The sequence below is a fragment of the Grampus griseus genome (genome assembly GCF_964374135.1).
Source record: "Grampus griseus genome assembly, chromosome: 2".
In the NCBI taxonomy this organism is placed as follows: domain Eukaryota; kingdom Metazoa; phylum Chordata; class Mammalia; order Artiodactyla; family Delphinidae; genus Grampus; species Grampus griseus.
This window is the reverse complement of record NC_139018.1, coordinates 93,333,470-93,347,613: the sequence shown is the minus strand read 5'-3', so window position 1 is coordinate 93,347,613 and position 14,144 is coordinate 93,333,470. Positions and strand designations below refer to the sequence as shown.

The window sequence follows — 14,144 nt, the reverse complement described above, 5'->3', positions numbered from 1 at the left end:
TTTAATGCACTTGGCAAAAAAGTATCTAGCTAGGCTTTAATAACTGACTTTGTTTTCATTATACTGGTTTTCACAGTTACCACCTTGACTTTTTTCTCATTGCCAGAGGTCTAGAACACGAATGTTTGTCTGGATTAACCATGCTCACAGAAGCACAACAAATATGACAGTACAGGCACTGCTTTATGCTCCAGAAACCCTTGGTCGCAAATCACAAAAATCCAATGGTCTTTTCTCAGGGCATATCTTTCCTTGACTCAAATTCTCCCCATGGACTTAGATACTTGGCTCTACAGGCATGGTGTATTGCACCATACAAGCTGGAGTCAAGCTGGTTTTAAATGCTGGTTCTTTACCTTACTGTGAGTCTACAAAGTCAGTCTACCAAATGAAGCTCAACTGGCTACCCTGGAATTTGAGGGGAATAAACGAGATAACAAATAGAGAACAGCTGGCACACAGTTCAACAGGTGCTCAGTAAGTGCGGATTTCCTCTTTTTCCTTTACCTCTCTCCTTCTTTGTCCTCAGTACTGTTTTTCTATATTCTCTTCCAATGATCGTATTCACGCCCATGGCTTTAATTATTACCCTTATGTGGGTAATTTCTAATTTCTATCACCAATTCTGACACTTTTTTCAGAGTACCAAAACCTAGGTTCTAAATCTGTTTGAAAATTCCACCTTGATGTTCTGGCATGATCTTAAACTCAACATGTATAAAATAGAGTTTAAGTAAAATCTTTCTCCAAATCATTTAGTTCACGCTATCACCGTAACCTCCATCACTCAGACTCAAAATATCAATCATCCTAACTCCTTCCCCCTTTCCCATCACATCCAATTGAACATCAGTAAAAATTTTATATGACATTTTAATAGCTTACGAAGTGTTATAAACAAAACAAAAATGTACGTTTTATCAAACTCCCCTGAGCCCCAGGTGGGAAAAATGATATTAAGGCAAGTTAGGAGATACGCCCAGGTCATTAGCTAGAGAGTGGTTAGTCTAGATGAAAAACCAGTTAAGTCCTGAACTTGGGACTCCTCACTCCAATTGCTGTGCTCTTTCACCATCTCATACTGCCTCAAGTTTTGCAGCATTTTTTTGCATCTGTCTCTCCTCTCCTTCACCACTGCCAACCTCAGAATTCAAGCCTGCCTTATCTTTCACATCCGTAACGCTTGGCTCAGTAAGGTAATAGTTGGTAGTCTGTATCCAGCATGGGATATTTTTTCTAACTTGTTAACTTCAGCAAAAATTTTAAAACCATGAAATATATAATACATATACTGAAAAGTCATCCACCTCAAAACTGACAGCTCAATGAATCACAAAGTGAACATCTATGCAACCCCCACTCACGTCATGAAACAGAACGCTGCTAGCACTGCAGAAGCACCCCTACATACCCTCCCAAGCATTACTCCCCCACCCAAAGCTAATCATTTCCTTTCTTTTCTTCATAGATTTTACTACCTAAACCTGTATCCCTAAATCTAGTTTGGTTTCATGTGTTTTCTTGAACTGTGGATTTTCCAAAATGGCTATACCAATATACATTCCCACCAACAGTGTACAGTTTCATTTGTTCCAATACTTGACATTTTGTTTTCCATTTTAGCCATTATTGTGGGTGTGCCACAGTATCTCATTGTGATGTCAATTTGCATTTCCCTAATGATTACAGAAGTCGAGCACCTTTACATGTTTATTGGCCATTTAGATATCCTCTTTTGTGAAGTGACTTTAAATCTTACCAATTTTTCTGTTGGGTTGTCTCTATTTTTTACTGATTTGTGGGAGTCTATAAATTCTGAATGGCAGCAAAACAGACATATTTCTATTGTAGAAATGAATGCATTTGTTGGATGCTATTAGAATACCACTAACTCCTCTTACTCTGCAGAACCCCAAATTCACTAATGACGCTCTGGGAGGTAATGCAGTCAACTTTGCGCATTCTCTCTAAACCAATGTAGAGTTATTGTGCCATGGAATCTGCTAGATACTTGGAATATAATGTCAAAAAAAGTGATTAGGGACAACAGCTTTGAAAAGAGACCTGTATTGGAATCCTGTCTCTAACATTTACCAGCTTGGTGACTTTACGCAAGTTATTTAAACTGTTTTAGCCTCAGTATCCTCTTTGGAAAAATGGGGCTAATAATACCTATTTTAAGAGTTGTTATGAGGGTTAAATGAGACAATAATATGTAACAGGTTTTGCATAGTGGCTGGCAAATAGGAACATTTAATAAGTGGTAACCATTATAAATTTGGTTATTTCCATGTAGCCTGCCATTTCGGTATAGTGGGAGAAACTGAGTAGATGTCCATTCCCCTCTTAGCCGTTATAGTTCTCACTATAAAGTTAAAAAAAAAAAAAAGGCACTGGGTTTAGATTAGTCTTCTGGGAACTTGGTCCTTCTGACTCCCTTCATCAGAGTGTCTCTAGAGCAGTGCTTCAAAAATAATCTGTGGTGGGCTTCCCTGGTGGCGCAGTGGTTGAGAGTCCGCCTGCCGATGCAGGGGACATGGGTTCGTGCCGCGGTCTGGGAAGATCCCACATGCCGCGGAGCGGCTGGGCCCGTGAGCCATGGCCGCTGAGCCTGCGCTCCCCAACGGGAGAGGCCATAACAGTGGGAGGCCCGTGTACCACAAAAACAAAAACAAAAGCAAAAATAATATGTGGTGAAAGATCATAGACACTTCTATAAAATATAAAAATAAATTAACTAGAGAAGGGAAATAAAACAAAGGCATATACAAGATACAACAATACAAGCCCCCAATTTTTATTAGAACCATAAACATAAAATTAGTGTAACACTAATTGCTATAAAAGTTTCTAAATTCTTACTCTCGATTTCTGTAAATGCCTTGGACCAATAACAAAGGGTTTACAGATCGGCGGTGGCCCGTGGCCCATACTTTTGGTAGCACTGCTCTAGCGCACTGACAAAAATCAGACTTCTGAATTTGAAGGGCTGAGGTAGGTCCTAGAATGTGGAGACTCTACTGAAGGGTTAGTCTTGGACCTGAGTCATCAGTTGGTCGCCTGCTGGACTTTTTCTAGCCTTAAGCACAACGCTGTGTCACTCCTTAGCTTAAAAACGACCCACTGTTCCCTCCGTCTTAAAGGGTAAGATCCCAATCCTTTAACATGGCATCAAAGGCCTTCCAGGCTGGTTCCACACAACTTTTTTGGTCTGATTTTCCACTATTCTTTATTCTAGTAGACCTGCACTGTCCAATATAGTAGCAACTAGCCACAAGTGGCCATGGAGCAGTTGAAATGTGGCTAATTTAGTAAGTAAAATTTTAATCTTAACTTTAATTTAAAATAAAAAATCTTATACATAATTCAATTACTGCAAAACTTTTGAAATATGTTTGGAATGATTCGAGTATGTGAATCTACTTTTTCAGCTGTAAATTTTCTGAAATCAATTATTGTGATATGCTATAAATGTAAAAAACCACCAGATTTTGAACACTTACTTGGTAATGAGAAAAAGAATGCAAAATATTTAATACTTTTAAATACTGATCACATATGAAATGATACTATTTTGGATATATCGGGTCAAATAAGATTTTTTAAATTTCTTTTTGTTTTCTTTCACTTTTTTAATGTGGCTACTGTAAAATTACATATGTGGCTTGTGTTATATTTATATTGGAGTGTTGGCCTAGACAATCATGCCCCAAACCTAGGAATCACTCTTGATTTTTCCCTTTCCCTGTTTGATTCATTAGCAATATAGGTCGGGTCTAATCACAAAATATATCTTCAATGCATCCACTTTATCTCTACTGTTACTATCCATGTTACTCCATACCTTAAAACCCTTCAGTGGCTTCTAGAGCTCTGAAACTTACCAAGGCTGCAGACTTCATCTTCTGCCATTCCTTTCTTTGCTCTCTAGACTTTAGCCACATTGCCTTTCTTGCTTTCTCACCAAAGATTTTGCCTTACTATTCCCTTTGGTCTTGAACACTGCCCTCAACTTATTCCCATTCAGGTCTTAGCTCAAAGAATACCTTCTCAGAGAAGCCACTTTTTTTTCTGGCTGTGCCACACGGCTTGCCAGATCTCAGTTCCCCAACCAGGGACTGAACCTGGGTCACAGCAGTGAAAGCCCAGAATCCTAACCATTAGGCAACCAGGAAACTCCCAGAGAGGCCATTTCTGAACAATCTTCAAAATTATGCCTGCTCTCTCTTCCCAGAGAAATGCTTCATCCAAATACCCTTTTATTCTCTTCATAAAGGATATTATGTGGTATTATCTTTCCTCTTCTTTTATAAAACTTGTTTATAGTCTGTTCCCTCCACGGAAACAGGAGCAGGAACCTTGTTGGTCTTGTTCCTGCTTAATCTGTTCTAATGTGTAGAACAGTGCCAGTGACAGTTGCTCTCGAGACAACTCACATGAAAGAATACCTAAGTGCCTACTAGACATACAATCTCAGTGAAGACATCCTCCTAAATGCTCCCTCAACACACTTGGGAGTCATCTTTGACATCTTTTCAGTCATTCTGTATCCAGTCAACCAAATCACCAAGCTCTCAACATCTTCGGTCATATTCTTCACTCCTGTTTGCCACTATCTCAGTCCAAGTCATTACTCTCTCATAGATTGCTGTTTTCTCCAAACTGTTTTCTTTGCCTCTGACTTTTGCATGACAGTGATCTGTCTAAAATACAAATCCAATCTGATTATGCTTCTACTTAAAATCTTTCAATGCCATCCTCTTAGCTCTCAAAAGCTAATTTCTGCAAATGGCATTCAAGGCCTTTATGACTAGACCTCTTCAGACACATCTTTAGGCATTCCTGAAAAAGCATTATCTTCTTTGCCCAACAATTTCTCCAGAGTTTTCCTTTTAACCTTTGCATTTGTTGCTTCACCTGTCTGGAAGGTTCTTCCCCGACTCCCTTATTAAAGCTGATTGCTTCTCCAGTCCCATTCCATGCCTCCCTGACAGGTAAGTAAGGGATTCCTCCTATAAAAAATTTCACAGCATTCAGCAGTTTACCCTCATTATACTACTGATGATGCCTACTTGTCTGCATTCTACAGCATAAGATTAATGAGGGCAAGGATTCTACAACAACCATTAGCTGAATGTTTAATCAGATAAACTCAATGTTAAAAGAGAAGCATGTGACTATGGAAAGAAGCACTGAAAATATTAAATTGAAAGAAAAATAGAATACAGGCTCCTATGCCATTCACTTTGTTTCTATTTTAGGCACAACGCTTTAATAAGTTACACAAAGACTTTACAAATCTCTACATCAATAACACAAAAGGGTAAGTAGAGAAAGACTGTTTATCTGAGGCCACCCAAAATCTGTAGACAACATGTTATTTCATTTGTTTGTAAACTCTTCTAGATTAAAATCTTGGCGCTCTCTCACATATTCCCAATTCCTAAATATAGGAAGCCAAAAATTGTACGGTTAGAAGGTTGGAAAAGTCATTCCCAGGCTCATCTGTTAAAAACATTACCAGTGTGGTGGGTATTTTAGCAAAATCATCACAAGTAATTTAAACTCCTAAGACTCTTACTTTGTAAATCACCATCCACAAATAAACTTTTGCTGCTTTCTTAATAAAATACAACACAACAAAAATCTTGACATTCCAGCCACGAAAAAACAAGACTTCTACCTCTGAGGTGACAGTAATCCAAGGGAATTCGGCGAGCAGTTACGAAAGGTCTACGAAGTATAAGGCATCAAAACAATGTTTAAGAAAAAAAAAAAAGGCGGGGGTGGCTACAGGAATATGTACGTTTTCGTCACGAACTTGACTTGCTCAGTTTAGGTGAAGTGGAGAAATAACATCCGTAGTTCCTCCCCTTGTACCTCAACAGCGACTCCTGTCCCAGTCAGCCTAGTGGAATCTAGGGCGGCTTCAAGTTAAATCCTAGCTTTTTCACTGCCCTTCCGTCTCCCAGGACTCTGCTAGATGTCTCAGCTTAACCTGAAAGGAGTCAGGATTCCCCATCTCTCAGCTTTCATGCCGAAGACATAACGTTAGCACACGCACTTCAGCCTCCCACTACTAGCCCCGCAGAAAGTGGCGGGAAGGCTAGGTGGCCGGCCTGCAGCCCCGCCGCGCACATGGCCGGCTGCAGCTCCTACCCCTGTGCCGCGCAGGCGCCGGGCGAGCCGGGACTTGCGGTCGCCGACAACGGATCATTCCGCCGCTTTCTTTGTGTGGCTCAAGTTCTAGAGATGGCATATTTTCCTCCCCTTTGTTAAAAAAGAAAAACCAGGCCGTCTCGCCCCCTTCCTCCCGCCGGAATGGGATCGGGGAGTGGGTGGGAGAGGGATCTGCTGACCAGGGCAGGGGCGGAAAGGCTCAGAAGAGGGGCTGACGAGGGCCGGGTACGGGAGGGATGCTGGGAGCTTTGACTCACTCGCACACCATGTGTCCCTCCGCGCGCAGCACGGGGGACTTTTCGGTGGGGATTTTGGGCGCCGACCAGACGCGGCATTTTCGGAAAATAGCGCCTTGTGCAGCTGAAGCGCTTTGTGTTTAGCTGGGCCGCGTCAGCCCGGCCGGGTACGAGGCGCCTCGGGTCCCCGAACCACCTCCTGCTGCTCCCCGGCCGCCGCTCCCGAAGCTTTTCCAGGTCAGTGCGGGTCTGTGTAGGGCCCTGTTACCACCGGATGTGGAAGTTGATCTCTTCGCTGGTAAAAAATAATTCCACTTCCCCCGGAACCCAGATCATCCCCGCGATTTCCTGTTTATTGCATTAAGGCGCCGGGTTTCCGGGGCTCTTGGCCCCGCTTATTCCGCGGGGGTCGGCGGGGTCGGCCTGGGACCCCGCTCCGCCCGCGCCGCCGGCGCGCTTTGTCCGCTCGCACCCCGCTTCTGGGAGGGGCGGGCAGACATGGTGGCGGCCGCCGCCCCCTCCTCGGCCCTGGCGAGCTGCGGCCTCCCCGCGGCTCATAGCCCGGCCGGTCCCGAGCGGCCGCCCCGGGGCGGAATGGGGTCGGGCCGGGGCTTTGGGGGCTCTGCGGGAGGCGGGCGAGGGAGGGAGGGAGACAGGCAGGCAGGCGCGGCACGGCCTTGGCGCCCGCCGCCCCGGGAGCCGCCGCTCTCTTTGTCTGGGCGGCCTGATCGCACCGCCTGGCTCGCCGGAGCGGGGAAGGGACGGCGGGGGCGGCCGGCTTCGGGTGAGCTGTGCTGCTGGGCCCGCGGGGCCGGGTGGCGCACGGGCCGCGGCGGGAGCGGCCGGCCCGGACAGGGTTAACGGGAGCGCCCGGCCGGTCCTGCGCTGGGCCGCGCCGTCGACTGCCTCAGCCTTGGGGACTCGAGTCTCTGAGGGGACGAAGCCAGCCGCTCAGGATGCTGGGGCACTTCTGTTCTTGGGACTTAGCCGCCGGGATCTGCGGGTGCAGGGCCTCGGGGAAGAAGTTGGGAATTTTGCCAGGTCATTTCTGCCTGGGCACAGTTAATCAGTGTGTATTTAGTGTGTTTCGTTGAAACTCTCCTACCGTGTTGAACCAGCGTGCCTAGCCTCAAGAGTGCATCGTGAAAACTGAAACCAAAGGAACGATATAGGCCTGCTTTGTGTGTGTTTTCCCACTTGAAGCCTGTTTTCAGTACACAGACTGTTGCTTTAAAGCTGATTGGACTCTGGCGAACAGACATCTGTTCAAAGGAGGGGCAGAGACCACAGTACTTCTGAAGGGGGCTTGGTAATATGGAAATATTTTAAGTGCTGTTTCTGGACACTGATTTGCTGTCTCGATTCAGGCAGGTTACTTTCTGAAGTAGTTTTTATTTGGAAAATGGTTTGATGTAGTGAGTAAATGATCCTTGTACAGTAGTTTGCCATCCCAGAATTAAAGAAGCACCATAGTTTATTATGCAGAAGTTCGTGGTCAAAAGTTCTTTTTGCAGATATTTATCTCACACATAGACCCAGCCAGCTTACTTTAAATTTCTTCTCATTGACTTGTAACCATCGACCTTGACACTTCCACTTTCAGGCTCAGATTTTGAATTTAAGGAAACTAAAGACGGCTTTATCTTTTTTCTTTTCTCTCTTTTGAAGTATTTATTTTTCCAAAAATAACAAAAGAAAAATCCATTGCATGTTCACATCAGTGACCTTTTAGGCAAGAGTGACATTGTTTTGCATTTCTGCAAGTCTTTAATGTCAGGTTTAACAGAAGATAGCTAGATTCTTAAACCTACTTCTGCATTCAGTCTGATGTGGTGTCACACCATGTAACCACTGGAAAACACTGTATGCTCATGCCTTTTTTAAAAAACTAAAAAATGTGTCGTTTCTATCGTCTCACAAGTCAAATCAGGATGTTATTATACAAGACACACTTAAAAAATATGGATAAGAAGGTTGATTCCTGTGCTTTTTTCTTGGACTCCAACTTTTTTTCAGTTTGGGATTTAGAACATTTGAAAAAATTTTAAGTGATTAAACTTAATTTTTAATTCCACAACTTATTTTTAATGATGTACACAAGTAAACCATGAATTCCGTGTTAGATTTGCTTGTGAAAACTTGTATGTAAATGTAATTTTTGAAGATAGGACACTTTCAAAGCAATATAGGAGTGCCAGATTTAAAAGGAATCCTGCAGTGAAACCTTTGGTGAAACAGTGCTTTTGTATTGTAGTGTGTATACAAACTTAGAGTTAACTGTCTGTAACTTAGAGTTCGAATTGTCTATCTCTTTGAATCAATCTGGGTTTTCTAGGTTGGGGGGCAATTAAATTGTAGATGTGTGAAAATTTAAGGCCATACTTACTTTGGTTTAATGGTTTTGAAATGAAGCTAAATTCACTTCTAGTTGTTTTGTGAACTTTAGTCTGATTCTGTCAGTCTGTAGTTCTGTTCCATCAACAGGAAGCATCTGGTCATTCTTCATGTAATTGTTAGAAAATGCCAGGTATATTTTTGATGTTTGCTATTCAAATGAAAATAAATAGATTGGATCTTGGTTTGTCCCCCCTACCCTCAACTCTAAGATATATTTATAATGGGCCTCATTGTCCATAGAATGGACTTTTTTCTTTGGCCCTTGAGTACCTCAAGTTAGAAATAGTAACAAGTAAAGCAAACAAATCGTTAGGGATTCAGAAGTCATTGCAAGAAATTTTGACTCATGAATTAATTTTGAGGGTGCAGTGCCCTTTTGCAAGTAGCTTGAGTGTGGATGGGCTCCATCTCTTCTCTGCAATTGCTAAAAAACAAACTGAAACAAAACCTTAGCGTTCAGGGCAACTTAGTTTTCTAATGAATCATTTCTTTGGTTCCAGAGCTTTCCAACTAGTAATCATATGTTTCTACAGCGCTAACGTGTCTACCTTGGGACAACGATAATTAGTATTATACTTAACTTTTTCTGAAGATGTTTGTTCCATCATGCTCTCTAGAAGGTCAATTTATTAGTATTAGTGCCTATGTGTTACCTCATAATGTTGACAACAGTGCTCTGCACAGAGGAGATGCTTTGGTGCAGTCAACTGTCATTTCAGTCGTTGGTGGGCTAGTGCACTTTTATTTGGGCTGAGTATGTCCATAATGTAAGTGTAGAGGCTTAAGCATGAAGTGATTTCTCCACTGAAGGTAAATCCACATGCAGGGCCATTGATCTAGATTTCTAGAAATAGAAATCTAAACTCTTAGCCCGAGTTCTCTTACCTTTTAATGGGAATGATTATAAAGGTTGGCAGTTAGGGCCCAAGATGCTAATGCACAAATAGTGTGGAAAAGACTTGATCATTTTAACTGTACATTTAATAAGAATCAACACTTATAATTTTTTTAAAAGTAAATGTCATGTTGAAGTTGGTAGAACAGCATTAGAAAGAGCAAGGTGTTAGCCCCACTTTACTTTTTACTAGTTGTGTTATACCTGGGGTATTATGTCAGATTTTCAGGTAGCATATGATATATCATATTGTAAGTGGGACCTTGCATCAATCAGTTCTCAGACTTTGTATCAGAATCACCTGGAGAGCTAATTAAAAAAAACCATGAGGCCCAAGCTTAAGTAAGATAGGAACTGGGCCACTCTGTTTTTCTCACATTCCTTAGGTGACAGACAATCAGGTTTAAAAACCACTGAACTATAGAGCATAGCCAGAGAATTCTGATCATGGGGGAAATGGAAAGGAGGAAAAGTTGAAAAACTGTGATGTTTGGCCCCCAAAAAAGGAGCTCATCTAAGAAATGATAGTAGTATTTAAATATTTGGAGGTCTGTCACACAGAAAAATCAGGTTTGATTTGACTAGAAAGAAGTAGGATCAAGGGGTAGAAGTTAGAAGGAGGCAGATTTCAGCATTCTTCCAAGAAAAATTTCCTCAAAACAGTAAAAATATAATGTGTTGTTTTGGGTGGCAGGCTGTCCCCTCCCACTGACAGTGTTAAAGTTAGGGATTCAAGGGTAGAGGAAATGATGTGCTGAATGAGGATTTGGGCCAGGTTTCGTTAAGTTCCCTACAAACTGAGATTTTATGAAATCCGTCTAGGTTTGCATGTACAGAAGTGGAAGAGCAAAAACTAATTGAAACAAGCTGGTTAGCTTAACTGGATCATAGTTTTCATTTTCTTGGATAAAGAGAAATGAGTATTAAGTGAGAGAGCTATTTGATGAAGGTTTTAAACCCAGCTGTGATTTGGCAGATTCAAAGCCTGAAAAATAGGCATACCTTCTGATGTGGAAATTCCTATTTAAATGAATTTATTTTGGGGTAGTAAAGATATGCCAATAAATTGGTAGCTGTTTACATACCAATTGCAGCATTGTTGATAATAAAAGCTGTATATTGACACATTTGACCCTCCTCCCCACATTAATAATGTAGTAGGTTATATTATCCCCCATTTTTCAGAAGAGAAAACTGAGGCATAGAGAAATTAGGTAGCTTGCCCAAGGTAGCAGAGTTAGTAATGTAGAGCATGGACTTGATTCCAAACAGTTTGACTCCCAGAGCCGGTGACTCAATGCTGTGGAATTATAAACAACTTAAATATTTCACAGTGATGGTTAGGGTACATCCCTAAAGTGGGGTACTGCCTAGCCATTAAAATGATGGTTAGAAGAATAAAAACTTGAAATTATGTCTTGGTGTATGTTAAGTGAAAAAAGTAAATTTAAAAACATGATTTTATTTTGATTAAATAACATACATTGACATCTGGAAGGAAATGTGCCAAACTGTTAAGTGGTTATTTTTGAGTGTAAATTTATAGGTGATTATTTTCTTTTTACTTATACAAATTTTCTTACTTCTACAATGAATACGTATTATTGTGTATTGCTTGTGATTAAAAAGATATTAAGGTGTTATATTTCAATAAAAAATTAAAAATATTAGCATAAGCTGAGGAGTTTGGATTTTATACTGTGCAGTTTATGCAAGTTGACTAAGGAATTGCACATAAATGAGAATTTGTAAGTGTGAAGTGTTCTGTATTTAATGAACACATGAAGTGTTTGAATCTTTACCATTCTAAAAGTAATACATTAATTGAATAGAGAAAAATATCACTGACTCCTACCACCCTACTATAATCAGTTCTATATTTTGTTAATGTTTTCTTCACCTTAAGTGTAATATTTTAAATGTTGTATTCATCCCAGCTTAGTCACTCTCTGGCTCTGTGACTTGCTTAATCTCTCTGTGCCGCACTTTCCTCCTTTGTAAAATTTGAATAATTATAATAACTACCTCATGGTGCTTGGAAGGATTAAATGAGTTACTGCATATAAAGTGATCAGAACAGTGTCTGACACATGGTTAATAGCTCAGTAAATGTTAGCAATTATTGTAGGATCATAGTCAACTAAAACTCTGTGGTCTAATAGGTTTTGGAATTAAGAATTTTTTGGATATAGCTAAGGTAGTGTTATGTAACCTTTCAACAGTCCAGTGCAGTAGCCTTCTTCAAACAAGTTACTATTTCTGCAGCAAAATGTATGAATGTTTACACTAAGTGGGGTAAATAAAGACTATAAATAGCTTCATGTCAGTTTCGGTAAGGTTTCACTGCCAAATGCATTATTTTGGGTTTCAGAGCTGTTTTTTGGTTTTGGAATTGCAGTTAAGGAACCTGTGGAATTTACTCAATTTTGAGTCCTATTTTATTTTAATATTAAAACATTTTTAATATTAAAGCATGTCTAGGAGGTCTAAGATCAAGGTACTGGCATCATTGGGCTCTGGTGAGGACCCTCTTCCGGGTTGCAGACTTTTCTCTTGTATCCTCACATGGTAGAAGAGGCAAAGGGACTTCTCTCAGGTCTTTTTATGAGAACATTAATCTCATTCGTGATCTGCCCTCAAGACTTAATCACCTTCCAAAGGCCTCACTTCCAATACCATCACTTTGGGCATTAGGAGTTCAACATAAAATTGAGGGGTGGGGAGACACAAATATTCAGACCATAGCATACAGTATGGTGTGTAAGTGAATGATCTAAAAAATTTCTTACATCCTAACTGGCTCGTGTGAACTCTGATCTTTGCGATTACTCCACCTATGTTCCTTTATCTATTTTTTTTCCATAGGGACCCTCAATTTCTCTCCCTTAGCTTATTCCTGTGTGCATTATATATAGCCTGAACTTGTATCAGTCACTTTTTCATATTTTACTGGGCTCCTGTTGTCAAATTTTCCTACCCATCTATTTCCTCTGTTCTTCCTCATAGGTCACAGTGTATTTGTGGAGGAAGGTGGGTAATTATGAAAATTTTTGGCCACTATAAATTTATGCTGGACAGATCCAATGGATGCTTGCTACTTGGCAATCATTTTATTAATCTAATATTTTGCTTTTGTCTCATATATCTTCCTCTCTTTCAGAAGGTGCCATTGACTTCTACTTAATTGAAAAAGAAAATAGAATACAAGCTTGCATTTTTTTTGTTTTGTTTTCACCATGACAAATCTCTATTCTTTCACCTTATTTTGTAAACTGAATGGAAGAGGAATCTTGCTGCTATACTTAACTTTTCCTCTGATCACTTCGATGGTTATCTCCAGGGGTTTTTCCTCCTTACCTTCAAGTATATACAGACTTCCATATTTTGGGAGAAAAAAATAAACTTTGATTAACTATTGCTACTGTTCTTTCTAGCTATCTTCCTCATTTCTCTTTTTTATTTCAAAAATTTTAAGATCTTAGTTAAAATTTCTGCCCTCAGCTCTTGCTGCCCTCAGCCCTTTTACTACTTCTTCCCTAACTTACTGCAGTTTTGTAATGACATTACATGTGAATGTGACGTATTCAGACTGCTGCTTCAAAGGACATCCTTTTTTCCAATGGTATTGGCTTCATCCTGATTTTATTCAGTTAGTGTATATGTGTTACTGTTGACTTCCACCTAGGCTTCTTAACTTTCTTTCCTTGCTTTTCATGTTAGTGTGCATCCTGATTTTCTGGCTACTACGTTTATTTTTTTTCTTTTGGTTGTTGTTTCATGATCCTCTTAACCACAGTCGTTATTCTTCTCAGTACTTAGCCCTCTGCTCACCTCTCTTTGTCTCTTCTCCATGGATGTTTTATATGTTTATATGTTCATCAGTGTGTACTCTCCAGGTTTGTATCTCCAGTGGTTTACTGAATACTTCCATTGAGAGGCTCAAGGAATTTCCTTCACTTTTTGATTTATTATTACCCACTTTCCACCTACTCTGTTTTTCTTTGTTTTATCATCATACCTAAATCTTTTTTTTGCTTAATTAATTTATTTTATTTATTTTTGGCGGCATTGGGTCTTCGTTGCTGCGCATGGGCTTTCTCTAGTTGCAGCAAGCAGGGGCTACTCTTTGTTGTGGTGCACGGGCTTCTCATTGCAGTGGCTTCTCTTGTTGCGGAGCATGGGCTCCTGAGCGCAGGCTCAGTAGTTGTGATGCGCAGCCTTAGTTGCTCTGCGACATGTGGGATCTTTCCGGACCAGGGATCGAACCTGTGTCCCCTGCGTTGGCAGACGGATTCTTAACCACTGCGCCACCAGGGAAGTCCCCATGCTTAAATCTTAAAGTTGTCTGTGATACATGTTTCTCCTTTATTTTGTATATCCATCAGTCAGCATGATTCTTTAGATTTCTCTCCTGGATCTCTGTTTTTGGGATTCTG

At 40.8% G+C, this 14,144-nt stretch overlaps 1 protein-coding gene across 3 annotated transcripts in view; it reads left to right on the top strand.

The window, feature by feature from the left end:
• Positions 1-6,511: 6,511 nt before the first annotated feature.
• The window catches only part of GABPB1 (GA binding protein transcription factor subunit beta 1), a gene marked incomplete at its 3' end in the record, with an annotated part of 79,858 nt that continues 72,225 nt past the window's right edge, over positions 6,512-14,144 (top strand). For all 3 annotated transcript variants that reach the window (XM_082649025.1, XM_082649024.1, XM_082649026.1), the window contains exon 1: positions 6,512-6,653. The remainder of the gene's footprint in view (positions 6,654-14,144) is intronic.